The 14,205-nt window shown below is 45.0% G+C and overlaps 1 long non-coding RNA gene across 1 annotated transcript; it reads left to right on the top strand.

Moving 5' to 3' along the window:
• The first annotated feature begins 803 nt into the window (after positions 1-803).
• On the top strand, positions 804-13,274 carry LOC125944801 (uncharacterized). Its single transcript, XR_007466509.1, has 3 exons — positions 804-1,898; positions 5,611-8,015; positions 10,480-13,274. It is a non-coding gene; the product is annotated as an uncharacterized LOC125944801 (long non-coding RNA).
• Positions 13,275-14,205: the final 931 nt, after the last annotated feature.

Below are 14,205 nucleotides of genomic sequence, written 5' to 3'. Positions count from 1 at the left end.
CGGCTAAACTGGCGAAGTGCGTCTCGTCCAAATAACACCAACGTTTGCACTCCTCGCACTGCACCAGCCCGTCATCACCCCTGTCCTTCCTAGCCTGCCGTGCCATTGTCCACCCGTCCACCTAACGAGAAAGCCCAATAAAATACCTGAACAAGGCCCCACGGTAAGCCGTACGGCAAACTCGCTATCCGGCTACCTCCGCTAGCTTCCCTAACGCGGTGGAAAACTGCCACTTTACACTGCTTTCACCATGCAACACGTGTGCCACAACCGCTTCCAAAAAAAAAAAATTAAACAAATTGAACTATTCGCTACCTACTAACATCCTACCAAACTAACCAAGAAAGTAAAAAAGCATGAAAAACAATATATCTAGATAGCTCGGGTACCCTAACACTTCTATCAACCAAATAAGAATAAACAAAAATTGAACTTATTCACTGCTCCTGCTGCGCTGAGCTCCACTCGGCCACGACCGTCCTGTTCGGCTTCACTCGAGAGAGCCTCACTCGAGAGAGCTTCACTCGAGAGAGAGAGAGAGCTTCACTATCGGAAGCACAGTGCACGGAGCCACCTGGTGTCGCGCGCTGTGAGCACGGAGAACAAATCAGAATCGGTTTCGTTTTCTGGTTTATGCTGTAGTTGCTGGAACAGTAAAATTATTGCTTGACAAATAATTTAACTCTGAAAGAGGATAATGCTTCCTCTTCGACAAGTTAGTGCATTTCGTACAGAGATAGAAAAAGCAAGGAGAGGAAAGGCAGGCAGGTCAACTAGACGAGCGTCCGATTTCCTACTGGGGATGGCAAACCCCAGTGCCCCACAGTGTTGCAATGCAGTGCACCGCAATGCGTCTAGTGTAGTGCTAATTTGGGTTGGTTGGCGCATGTAATGAACGGGTAAATAATGAGTTGTGTCATGACTTTTTCTCAATCTTGGGACGTATACTTTAGGAGGACTGATATCAATAAAACTACTTTTTCATGAACATTTTGATAGGGCATATTGTTGTTTCAAAATTGAAGCCAGACAATATGTAAAGTTTCGCCATCTGACAGAAATGCGGTCAGCGGCACCAGCCTCGCAAAATATACACCTGAATAGTGTGGCATAATGCATTGGTGTTCCACATATATGCACCAGAAAGTTTTTCTCGAAGAATAGAAAGGAGAACGTCATGCAAGCTCTTTTAGAAGGAATATCTTGAAAACTTGTGTCGCTCACCAAGTTCGCACTTACTGGGCACATTTTGCGTACAGGCTGACTTGAATTTAGTAATTACTGTATGCTATTTAAATTGAAAATGAAAGCTAGCCGATTGCAATAAGTACATATGAAGTTTAATACTATAGGATAGATACACTTGACATGAATTGCCTTGAATACTGTATTACCGAATAAAGTGCCTTTATTATCACCAAATAATTAACCACAAGCACTAAGAGTCCAACACGTCAAGTACAAAATGAATAGGAACACTAAGTGTCCAATCGGATTCACCCGTGCTGGTCTTGAGTCACACGATCTGTGCGTAGCTCAGGGCAAATCTCGAAGAAGGAACTTCTTCTGGAAATGCAGACGCTCGATGAACTCGTCGACTAGCTTGCCGGGGAATCCCCTTCTTCTGCAGACTGTCTGCCTTCACGTTACATCTCTTTACCGAAGCGGTCTAAACCCCCTTCTGATTCTCGCACGGCGGTTATATAGCCGTCACTGGCATTCTCGAACCTTCCTATCGGAGTCATGCCCTCGTAGCATGGTCAAAGCCTGGGAATCTTCTAGTCTTTTCTCGCACCTTCGACCGCCGTCGTCGGAGCGTCGTCGAGGGGGTGGTGAATCATCCTGTTGGCGCACGCTCATGCTGTAGTAATCTCTCTCTCGACTCTCTGGGTGAGAAGGTGTCTCGGCGCCCACGCTCTCTCTGGCTACCGTCGCTTCGTCGATGTTCTAGACATCTAGACGCCGTTGGCCGCGTCGCCCGTTTGAAGTGTATGCGCTCTCCCTCTGTAGAAACTGTCGCAGTGCGGGCGTGCTTTTTTCGCTGGCTTGCGTGACATGCGACGCGCGCCCTGACTATGCGCTTTTTTATGACACTGCCCCCCACTTTAAGAATATTATGCAATAATATTCAAGAAAACACAAAAGCGCACACAAAAGTCGAGTACGTAAGTCCATAAACCAGTCCACCACAATTCACACGTCACTTCACTCGCGATACATTGAGTACAAACACAAGTCACACAGGTTCACTTGGAATACACAATAACACATCCCTCGTGTAACTAGTACACTTATATTACACAATAACACATCTGTCGCGTAACAGGTACACTTGTACTATACAATAATACATCCCTCGCGTAACAATTACACTTGTACTATACGAAAACACATATCTTGCGTAACAAGGCATACATATCAATTAGAACATCTGCAACAAGTATATACAAAACTATGACAGGGTAGTTTACAGAGCACAAATAAACAGCACTATGTTCATGATGCATGAATAAACAAACAGTACACTCATCAAAACACTTTGCACCACACACTAATCATCAACGGTTTTTAAATTTGAATTTCCTGTCCTTGGTTTTTCGATGGAAGGGTTTCGGATGGTTATGAGTCCCGGTCGGTTTATTTGCAGAATCGGGCATGGAAAGGGGCTGTAAAGGCCTTATCTGAGCCTTAGCTCTAGCTCGGACGACAGCTGCCGCGTTATCCTCGTCAGCAGTTGATGGTTCTCCGCGTGCTCCTTCCATCATCGGTGGTTCGATCTTTGGCTCCTCCAAAGGTTTCGGGTCATCTGGGGTGCGAACTCCCTCAATGTTCCCTAGAATTAGGTCATACAGTGGGCTGTCCATGCAAAGCGCAGTGACATTCCCACTGTAATAGGGGGGTCTCGACCTCAATCTTGGCTTCGGCAAGCTTCCTAGCCGTACCATCGACCAGGTAGACCAAACTGGTTTCGCCAGTGAGCTCTTCGTCTTTGACTAAGTCCCTTCGCACGATCATTGTGCTGCTGCTGGTATCTCTTAACACCGTGATTGGTTTTCCTGCCATTTTTCCGGCAAATACGGGCATTCCTTTTACAGGAAATTCTGGGCGTTGTGTCATCACCGCATTAACGACCGGAATTCTTTTTTCGTCTCGTAGTTCTACAAAGCCGGCAATTACGTCTTCTACTTATTTTGGCGGGGCATACACACATGATGCCTGGGGAACTTCTTTCCCTTCGTTACGACATGTATCGGCTTTATGACCAGTTAGCCCACATCGAAAACATTTGACCTCATTGGGGCGCCTAAAATTACTCCGACGATTGCTAACATGGTGGCCCAGTCGATGAGAAAGATAGCACCTCGGAACAGGCTTCTGAGGATTTTTCCTTTCGTATTTTAACCATTTGGCATTATTGGGGCGCGTAAGATTGCTCCGACAATTGCTAGCATGGTGGCTCAGTCGGTTACAGAGATAACACCTCGGAACAGGCTTCTGAGGGTTTCTCCTTTGGTCGGATGCTGGTTTCTTTGGGTCCTCTGGCTCCTCTTTTTTGATCTTGGAGAGATTGATGCCTCCCTCTGCTTCCAAAAACTGGCCTGCCAATTCCAACATATCTTGAAGCGATTTAGCTTTCTTTTCTTTCAGATAGAGTGACAGGCTCGGGTGGCAACTAATGAGGAATTGCTCCTTGCTCAGAAGCTCTCTAAGCGCACCGTACTCCTGTGCAGTCTCTGAAAGTTCGGTCCACCTATCAAAATAGTGGCTGAGCCGCGCGGCAAATTGCGTGGCAGTCTCGCCATCGGCGGGCTTTCCGGTCCTAAACTTATCTAGGAAGCCTTCTACGGTGAACCTAAATCTCTTTAGTAGAGCGGCTTTCACACTTCCATAATTAGAGGCATCGGTTGGCGTCAGCCTACCGTACACAGTGAGTGCTTTGCCACTCAAACACGTGCTCAATGCAGTGGCCCATTGATCCTCTGGCCAATTCTGGATTTTAGCAACTGTCTCAAATCTGTGCAAATAAGCATCCAAGTCATCTTTTCTTTCGTAGAATGCCACAAGCAGCAGTAGTAGTAGCAGTAGTAGACATTTATTCAGCCAAATATTACAGGCCGAGCATATCAACCACCTGGGCGGCAAGTCTACGCTGTTCTTCCCCTTCAGCGCCAAGCCAGTCGAGCCAGGTGGTGATGGAAAGGGAAGGGGGAGGATATGAATGCGATTGCTGAGCAGCGGGGCAGTGGAAAAGGCAATGAGCTAGGTCCGCATATGTAGAGGGGCAGTTGGGACAGCTGGGGTCGACTCGATAACGATAGAGAAACTGACGGGAGGGGGTAACCAATGGAATAAACAAGCAGCTTGCTTGGATTCAGACGGACGCTAGCGTCTTCCCTTTCAGTGCTATCGACTCTTGCCTGAGCGGGAGCATCTGTTCGCTGCTGCGAACGAAGTCGTTCGAGTTTTAACTTGTGCTGTCTTTGTCTTTCTCTCTCTGCTATTTCAGCTTCTCTTTCTTTTCGCTCCATCGCCTCTCTTTCTTCTTTGGCCCGTTCGGCCGCTAGTTTCTCTCTTTCTACAGCTTCTTTTTCCTTCTGACTAACCCACTTCTGTAGTTCAGCTCCGGAAGGACCCATCTTCTCACCAAGGGCAACTAATTTCTCGAGATCCATGATGCCCTTCAAAAGTCTAGCTGCGTGCACTAAATATCTGCCTAGATTTCAACTATCGAACTGCTCTCGGCACACAAGTTAGCGAAACGTGATGCAACACTCAAAATCGTTTATGATGGTAATGTAAACGACCCTAGGCTCTTTCTCCCTACTATGGACACACAATTTGCTCCAGAAAGGTCCTGTCGCGGACGCCAGAAATATTGTCACAGACCCCATGGACAAGGCGCCAACGCCGGACCAAATTCCAAAGCTGACTTATCAGCTTCCAAAAATAATCCCATGAAAGCAAGGGCAATTAGTAATGGGCCCTCTGGTGCGCCAGCGAACGCCGGTTGCTGTCCAAAGACCGAGTCAGAGCCCAGAGTTGTCTAAACACAACAAAATATATTCTTCACACAAGGCAGTTACACACACACGTGCACACTTAGGCTAGACGTATCACAATACAATTTAGATGGGTATTCACAAAACACAGGAAAATAATTAATGACAAGCATTAAGAGTCCAACAGGTGAAGTACAAAATGAATAGGAACACTAAGTGTCCAATCGTATTCACCTGTGCTGGTCTTGAGTCAGACGATCAAGTAGCTCGGGGTAAATCTCGAAGAAGGAACTTCTTCCGGAAATGCAGACGCTCAATGAACTCGTCGACTAGCTTGCCGGGGAATCCCCTTCTTCTGCAGACGGTCTGTCTTCACGTTACATCTCTTTACCGGAGCGGTCTGAACCGGCGGTTATATAGCCGTCACTGGCATTCTCGAACCTTCCTACTGGAGTCATGCTCTCGTAGCATGGCCAAAGCCTGGGAATCTTCTAGTCTTTTCTTGCACCTTTGACCGCCGTCGTCGGAGTGTCATCGAGGGGGTGGTGAGTCATCCTGTTGGCGCACGCTTACGATGTAATCTCTCTCTCTCGACTCGCCGGGTGAGCAGGTGTCTCGGCGCCCACGCTCTCTCTCTCTGGTTACTGTCGCTTCGTCGATGTTCTTCTGGACGTCTACACGCCGTTGGTCGTGTCACCCATTTGAAGCGTTTACGCTCTCCCCCTCTGTTGAAACAGTCGCGGTGCGGGCTTGCTTCTTTCTCTGGCTTGCATGACACGCGGCGCGCACCCCGACAACGCGCTCTTTTGTGACAAATGGTAGCAGGTGAGCAGGCCTTTGCGAGGCTCAGAGACAGGAGTTGCATTCTGATAGGGAAATGGTCGCTGTCCCTGGCGTCTGCAAGGACATTCCAGGTACCCAAAAGTTTGTGAGAGCCAGGTAACGTCTGGTGTGGTGGCTGATCGAGCCGCATGTAGAGGGTAGCGGGTGTTCCTGCATGACGAGTTAGGAATGAAACTCGCTCTGCAGTTTGTAAAGTTAATGAATCACGAGCTATTGTGTCCATACTACTATCCATACTACCACTATTGTGTCCATAGCGCCCCTGCGATGTGGGGTGTTGAAGTCTCTTCTAGAGACACAAAAAACTGGAAGTGAGGTTTAGAATTTGGGCAAGCCATAATGCGTCCCTGTCACTGGGAGCAGGTTTCCAGTACACCGATGACTCTGACAGTGGCTCGGAGCCAAGCTGCACAATCACTCTCGTGATTTCGCTAGTCACTGTTTAGGTGTGACGTTGGTACCTGCATTGCTAGTATTGAGCGTTTCACCAGAATGTGAGAATGACGGAGGGGAGGCATAGTTTGTTGGTGAGCGTAGCGGGGTGGTATAACGGCTGGTTGAAGACGCAGTAACCGCTCATGGTGATGGGCGAGAGGTTAGCTTCTTGCAGCAATATAATAATCAGGACTGGGTCTGGGCAGTCAAAACAGAGAATTCTGCTTTTTTGTTGTGGATACCATGACAGTATCATTGAAGGATAGTGTAAGGGATTTTCTTAGGTTGTGAAGCCATGTTGTGACACGATGCTTAGGAGGGCCAACATGGCGCTCATCATTCTGTCAAAAAAATGTTCCACAGTTTGAGCGAACTAGGTGGCTACACGAATGTGTTCGTTTTGTAGCAGACGGTTCAGTCTTTCCTTGATTAAGAAATGTTAGGGCTTCGCGCTATGGCTCGGGCATAGGAGCCATCTCTTTTGGTGGCGTGACCCATGTCACGGATGTACGCGGCGTAGAGGCTGCAGTAGTCTGTGCACGCAATTTTGGCAAGTCTGCTTTCTTGGCCACGTTTTTGAGAGAATGAGCTGGCTGAGATTTATTGGCGCCCATTGAAGTCAAGGCTGCTTCCTGATGAGGGTTTGGGCGAGGAGGGAGTCTTGGCCACTTCCGCCGAGTCATTTGTAGGGCGGCTCACTGGAGGCAGAGACTGGGCGCTGTGGTCTCCTGGTTGAGATGTGCTAACAGTTTTTTCATTGCTATCATTGGTGGGTGCTTTGGGAGCATTATTGCAGGCAATTTGGGGCATCTGGCGATGTCGAGAGATGCGTAGCTTGTGCTGATAGCCATGCTGGTTTGTGAGTTGTTTCCTTAAAGGGGCAAGAATTATCGGTGGCACTGTGCGGGCCTTGACAGTTTCTGCATATAGGCAGCTCATGGCGGCCATATATCTCAACACGGTGGGGTGAACGGCCACATGTAGAGCAGCACAGTGCCTCTGACAGGCACACGCCGTGGGTGTCCGAGCAGGTAGCGATGGGTGCAGACCGTCGCCTTAGGGTGAAACAGGGTAATCTGCATGTGATGGAGGCAGTAAGTGAAGAAATGTGGAAGTGTGGGCTCGGTGAATGTCATAAGTACGTTCTGGCCCTGGTTGTCGAGTGGACGTGCAGCATCCGGCTTGCAAGTCCCACAGATTATTTGTGTGAGGAGCGTGGGGTCACGGTCTTTAACATCAAATCCATGAAATATGATAGATGTTTCGGTTGAGTAGAAATCGCTGCTGATGGCATGCATGTGATTCAGCAGCCAGTAGTAGGGTGACAGAGGATGGCTCGGGCGCAGACAACGTGAAGGTGAGGGGAAGCGAAAATGGAAGGCGTGAGGAACCGGAGGGGCTCTGTCCACCGTTCGCTGCCACGATCGCCGCCGTCGTTAGGCTTATTGCTGAAATGGCAGTTACGCTTTCCTTTCAGTGCCTGTCAGTGTCGAGCTGGAGGTCAAATTTTGTAGAAATGTTCTCAAGGAATATTGCAGGTGGGTTGAAGTATATTAGCCAGTCCAAGTTCTGAAAGCGTTTGGGGAAATCATGAAAACATTGACGGAGCATTTCGAACGTGCAACTATATACTCGCTGGCACACTCACAGCATCCTCCAAAACTAAGTGAGAGGACACCTTGGTACAGTGTGCCACCGTGACAGCTGCACAGCTTCATCTTCCTTGTCCACCACGTTGTTTAATTGTAGGTTCATGTATATTTTTCGCACGATAATATAAAAAACTGCTGTGGTATATGCATATTAACCTCAAAGAAATACTATAAAGCAAATTTTATCAAAATCAAGCCAATAGTTTATTCAAAAAAAGTGGGACACATACGTCCCGCTGACCCATGAGCGACTTTTCAAAAGTGGGAAAACACTGTCCCACTGACTCTTCAAGGCACCATCTTGCAATTACTTCGCCGTGTTTTTTGCATGAAATGGCCCAAAACATGTGGCGCAGAGGGGCACTTCACAAGTTGTGCAGAAAAACTTTGTGCGCACCTCATTTCCAGCAGTAGAACACCACCTACACCGGCGCCTTTTGGGAACCTCCATAGGGTTGTGGTCTGTTCCCGCAAATCTCACCTCATCGCATACACCAACCATTTTCTGGCCATTTTTTTGTCCTTTCTTTTGTTGTCGATAGGGTCGAGTACTGGTGTTGTCCCTGAATTTCTGCCCATTTATCAAGAGACGGCCGAGAACGAGGCGGAAATACATGTAGGAAATGTCATTGCTTGCTGCGAGTTGAATAGATGCATTTACAACTGCTGCATCAAAAAGAAAGTAGAAAATCCTATACCATGATTTCTTTGAGCGTCTGTCGGTGCGGTAGGAATTTCTCTTTTGATCAAACTTGTCCACAGCATTCATCCAGCAGTTGTAATCAGCAATTGCCTTTGGGCATGTGACACCGATGGATGATCCATTCGACAGTTTGCGTGACACCACCTCAGTGTCTTCCGGATAGTGAAAATTTGACAGCACATGGACGTTTTTTGTGTCACGCCACTGATAAGCTGTAACTGGGCCTTTCGATCTCCATATGTAGTCGCCCTTCTTCAGTTTATTGTCTTTCTTGATTTCCTCGGGGAGATCTTTCCTGTTTACCCGCACAGTCCCCACTGCAAGGATGCTCTTCCTGGCAAGGCCTTCCATCAGTCTCGTAGACGTGAAATAATTATCAAAATAAAGTTGACTTCCAGGCTGTATGTTGCTGGAAAGCGAGAGGACGACGTGTTCACCCAGACCCAGGTCCGATGGCCGATTTGCTTTTTTTCCTTCGTAAACTTGAAATTCTAACAGGTACCCGGTCTTAGAATCTGCCCTACACCACACCTTGTAGCCCCTTTTTATGGGCTTGAGTGGCAAATATTGCTTCATGGTGGACCTGCCTTTGAAGGGAATCATGCTTTCATCTATAGCTTGGTGGGGAGAGGGAGTATATTCAGCTTGAAAAGATTTGTTGAGGGCGTCGATGAGCAGACGTACCTTGACAAGCCTATCATAGCCCTCATCCCCTCGTTTTTTTTCCTTGCTCCTGTCATTCATGTGCAGGCTGTTCATGATATTCTGAAATCGCCTGAATGTCATTACTCGCGATATTTCAGGGCTATGAAACAAGCCATCACGGCTCCAGTAGTGGTAGAGATGGTGCCTTGGAGAGACACTCATCAATAAAAGCATACCAAAGTATGCCTTTAGTTCCTGCATGCTCAAAACTGACCACTTGCGTCCATACTTTCTGGCACCCTCGCGATTTGTGTGCTCTATTATGACATCGAGAAGGTCATCGGTGAAATAGAGAGCAAATGCTTCAGCTGCATTTGTTGGTACTTTTGAAGAAAATTGCGGATCCCATATCTTGGGGCTTCTAACAATGTTCAAAGGCTCCGAAGTACTCCACAAACTAGGCTCAACTTCCTCTGCTTCGGACTTGTCGCTACCTTCATCCCTCAGCTCTGAGGCGTCAGCTGGTTGCTTAGATTTTCTTTTTTTTCTCTGCAACCTTTTCCGTTTCCTGGTTGGCTGTGTATCGATGTTGTCGCTCTCCTGGCTGCTTTCAGCCGGCGCAATCTCAGGCACGAAATCAGAGTCACTACTTTCGGCCTCATTGCCACTGGACTCAGAGTCACCGGGAAGGCTAAAGAACAATTCCAAGGCCTCTTCGGGCGTAAGCGAGGTCCCTGCAATGCATTAAAGCGTACGAAATCAAGAAAAAATATTTCTTCGCACCATTCACAATAAATAGGCTTAGCAAAAAAATTGGCAATTCTGCCTATGACTGTGCTTCGATACATTTACAGCTCGAGTTACGGCACCAATTTATGCAAACACATGATGATTATAATCTAAAATGATCACTCTAAAAAACCACACAAATAGAAACTTACCTGGCATCTTGAACGGCAGCTTTTTTGTACTGAACGAGAGGTAAATTCAGAAGGTTTCCTAAAAAACAATACAAATTTCAACTGATCGAGACACTACTGCCACCTGTTGAAGTCGAAGTAAAACAATTTTTCTTGAACTTACAATGACTTACATTAGATGGCAGCACTTTACTGTTGAGCTGCCTGCAACGGGTGTTTGTAGAGAAATTTTTTTCTGCACAAGGAAAAGTGGGACGTATGTGTCCCGCTGACGCACAAAGGGTTAAGTTGAACTTGGTTTCCATCAACTTCTTGCCCTAGTAGGCTGTTCATTCAACATATGGAGCATTATTTAATCTGAATGTCGCCTTTTCAATCTAAAAGGCACTAGGAAGTAGCCTTGGGCAAGGTAGAAGACGCGACACTTACATTTTTGCCCCTGAAAAATCTTTCAGTCTGGTCATAAATAACTGGGTAAGGGTACTTTTTAGCGGTCTGAGCATTCAAGCTGCGATAATGAACTATGTAGGTGTTTCTTGCATTTTTGTGCCAGAATTACACGTTTTGTGCTGGGAGAAAAAGGGGGTCAGTGTCCTAATTTTTATTCTTTTCTACTTACTGACAACCTCTCAGGTTTTCTCTTTTTCTGTCCTAAACAGTCTTGCTGCAAAAGGTATGCATTGCTGTGTGCTGTGTTGTTCTGTAGTTGAACCAGAAGCATACAAGCTTTTGTTCCTTTGAAGCTCTGCTTTCCTGATCTGCCTTGAGAATTTTTTAAGTGTTTGCACTGGTTGTTCAACGGCACCATTTGAGGCTGGCTGGTATGGAGCTGTTTATGTATTTTGACTCCATTGCAGCTTTAGAAGTTTCCTTATTTTTGCATTACGAACTGCAGCCAATTATTTAAGACTAGTTCCCTGGGTACCCTGTACAGTGCGATGAGTCTGTGTAGTAGGGTGACTGTCTTCTCTGCAGTCATGGTGTTCATAGTGTTCCCATTTTATTTGGCTAGCACCGGTGGTATCCTTCTTGCAGTTCAAGTAAAAGAACGCGCAGCGCTGAAGGAGCAATTGCTTGCAAACCTCATGACAAGCATTCCTTGTCTGTTGCCAACTCATTTGTACGGCTGAAACCCTTTCTCTACGAATTGACTTGGCCATGTGTGTAAAGAAAATTTCATTACTTCTGACATTACAGAGTAATTTGCTATCGCCTTGGCTAGATCCTTGCTTGTTATTGGCAGTTCATCTGCTCCAGAAACATGGTACTCGGCATCATCTCCCATTTCTTCCTCTGGAACACTACATGGTACCTGGATGGTGTGTCCACGTTTGCATGCTCTTCAGACTTACTAGAGATAATACAGTAGACTTCTGTTAATTTGATTCAGATTAATTAGATTTTTCTGATAATTTGATCTGAACCGAAGGGCCCGGTCAGCGCCTATACATTTCTGTGAGCCCAAACTTATATTACAGTCGAACCCGGATATATCGAACCCACATATAACAAATTGCTGTGCATAACGAACAGCAGTAAAATCCCCTTAAAAATTTTTGCATAAAATTTTTATTTTGTATATCGAATTACCTATATATCCCCTAGTGAAAATCCTGAACTGGGAACTCAAGTGGTTACAACTGGTATCAAGTGGTTCCATCTGGTAATCAACTGGTCCCAGTTGAAATCCAACTGGTCTCTACTGGATGCCTACTGGGAAGCAAGTGGTCCCAGTTGGAGGCAAAGTGGTTACCAACTGGTTCCAGCTGGGAGCCTACTGGGCCTCATATTTCCAGGTACAGACTAATTTGCCAACAAGTGGTTCCAGTTGGAGGCTGAGTAGAAACCAACTGGTACCAATTAGACATCATCTGGTGACGAAATTTTCAGGTACAGACCAGATTGGCCGTAAATGGTCCCAGTTGGCTCTCAACTGGGCGTATTGTATCTACATGAAGCAGCAACCTGTCAAATCATTTTATATACAGGGGGCTACAGATGCACACAGTTGAAAGCAACTGGAACAGTGCCTTCCAGCAGTAAACTAGGTAGAAATATATTGGAGCATGTTTTTATGAAGCTATTGAGCTGGAAAACAATTTATTGAGCAAATTAATGATTCTCAAAATGGATAGTTCCTTGGTCCGATAATGAAAGTAGTACTTCAGATACATTCAGATGGAACTGATACATGCTCTATGGAAGTTGCCATTGCATGATTTTAGCATATTCAAATTGAGAAAAAGTGCCCATTATTTTATTGCGAAACAAGAGGGTGCGAGATGATGTATCTAATATTTGCTGACTAACCCACATAGTCAAGGCTGTATATGTGCATGCAGTTTTTCTTCTGCGGGAGCAAGCAGAATAGTAGTACAGGTGCACAAATATATTTTGTTTGATCGAAGACTAGGTACCTGTTAGATTTCAGAAGGGGCCAGCCCCCTGTCAAGACACACAAATGTATGTCTGTTTTTGTATGTGTGCCAACACATCTCTGACTTGTACAATATGTACAATTCATAAATAGCAACTCGTTTACTAATTTGAAGAAACTTTTTCATTCCATAATTTTGTGAGGTTTATATGGAAGCAGTGTACACATTGAGATCAGATGCTCCAGGCTCTCTATTTCATGTCTGAAAGAAGAAGAAAAAAAAAAAAGGATGAACACCATAAAATGTTTATTCATCTAACTACATTTATCCAAAGGCACATGAGCAGGGCTTACATGATTAAATCCATACAAAGATATGTACAATGCATAAGAGAGAGTGCTTAAAATACTGTTTGGACATAAGAAACAGACTTTCAAAACACTGTTTGTTCAATGTAAACATTATATACCGAAGAACAAACACTGACACAAAAAGGAACTAGGAAGCAAATATTAAGAAAATGCTCAAAAGGTGTTTTAAAAGGGTGTTCTACCGCAGATATTTATGCCACTGATTGCAGTATGAGGTTTCTCAATGCTTCAGGAAAAATATTATTAGGGGCACAAACATCGCTTTGGGAAGTTTGTTCCGTTTGTTTATCTTATGAGAGAAAAAAAGCACCAGCTTTAATAAGTACAGCGCTGACATTAGTATAAAATGCATGTGGATGGCTTAGATATGTTTGCTTTTCGTAATCAGAATTATGTTTCATTGAGCTACAACTATGTTTTATACAACTGAAGATACAGGAGGAGATCCCAGAGCACAAGGTTGTAAAAGGACTTCCTGTGAGGTAGTAGAAATAAAATTATATTGTTACGCACCCACAGCAAGGGGGGAAAAAAGAATACATGGAATAGCAAACAGTGCAAAATAACATTAATACATAAACAAGACAAAATACCAACAAAGCAAACATGATCATGCAGAATAAAGTAGTCTATTGTACAAAGGAATAAAAAGTGAATAAACAATTACACAGTTCTAGGAGGACATAATATAGCACAACCAGTAATCCTTTATTTTCACACAAGCTTTGATCGAAGAGTTAGCCTGGAAAATGTATGTCGCCTTTGAAATGGTCCTCACGATGGGACATATTTTGCTGCTGTGATGCTGATGTCAAAGTGGCACAAGCTAGTAACAAAGCAGGCTCATATTGGTTCTGAATAACTTCCAGTTAACAAGTTTATTAGTATTCAATTTCCATGCTGCAGTGGCATACTTGAGGTGAAAGAGTAGAAGTGCATAAATTGCAGTGCATTTCATAAGCATGTAGCCTGGTTTTAAGGTTACTGATTTTACAAGCTTATTCTGGGTTAATTCTAATGAGAAAATTTTATTTAACATTTATTGTCAGTGACATATTGATGTTGTAGGCAGTAACCCCACCAATAATTATTCAGTTTTCTATGTCGAAACCTCGTAAGCCACAATAATATAAGGCTGAAAAAAAGTTTCAAAGTAAAATCTCATGAGAATGCCTTCTGGTTTTTGAAGTAATGTTCTCAATGTCATTATTATAAATTAAAGACAAAATTGGACCCATGAAAGAGATTCGGCATATAC

The sequence above is a fragment of the Dermacentor silvarum genome, chromosome 4, assembly GCF_013339745.2.
Source record: "Dermacentor silvarum isolate Dsil-2018 chromosome 4, BIME_Dsil_1.4, whole genome shotgun sequence".
Taxonomy (NCBI): Eukaryota; Metazoa; Arthropoda; class Arachnida; order Ixodida; family Ixodidae; genus Dermacentor; species Dermacentor silvarum.
The sequence above is the reverse complement of the archived record's forward strand: the minus strand, read 5'-3'. Positions and strand labels throughout refer to the sequence as shown.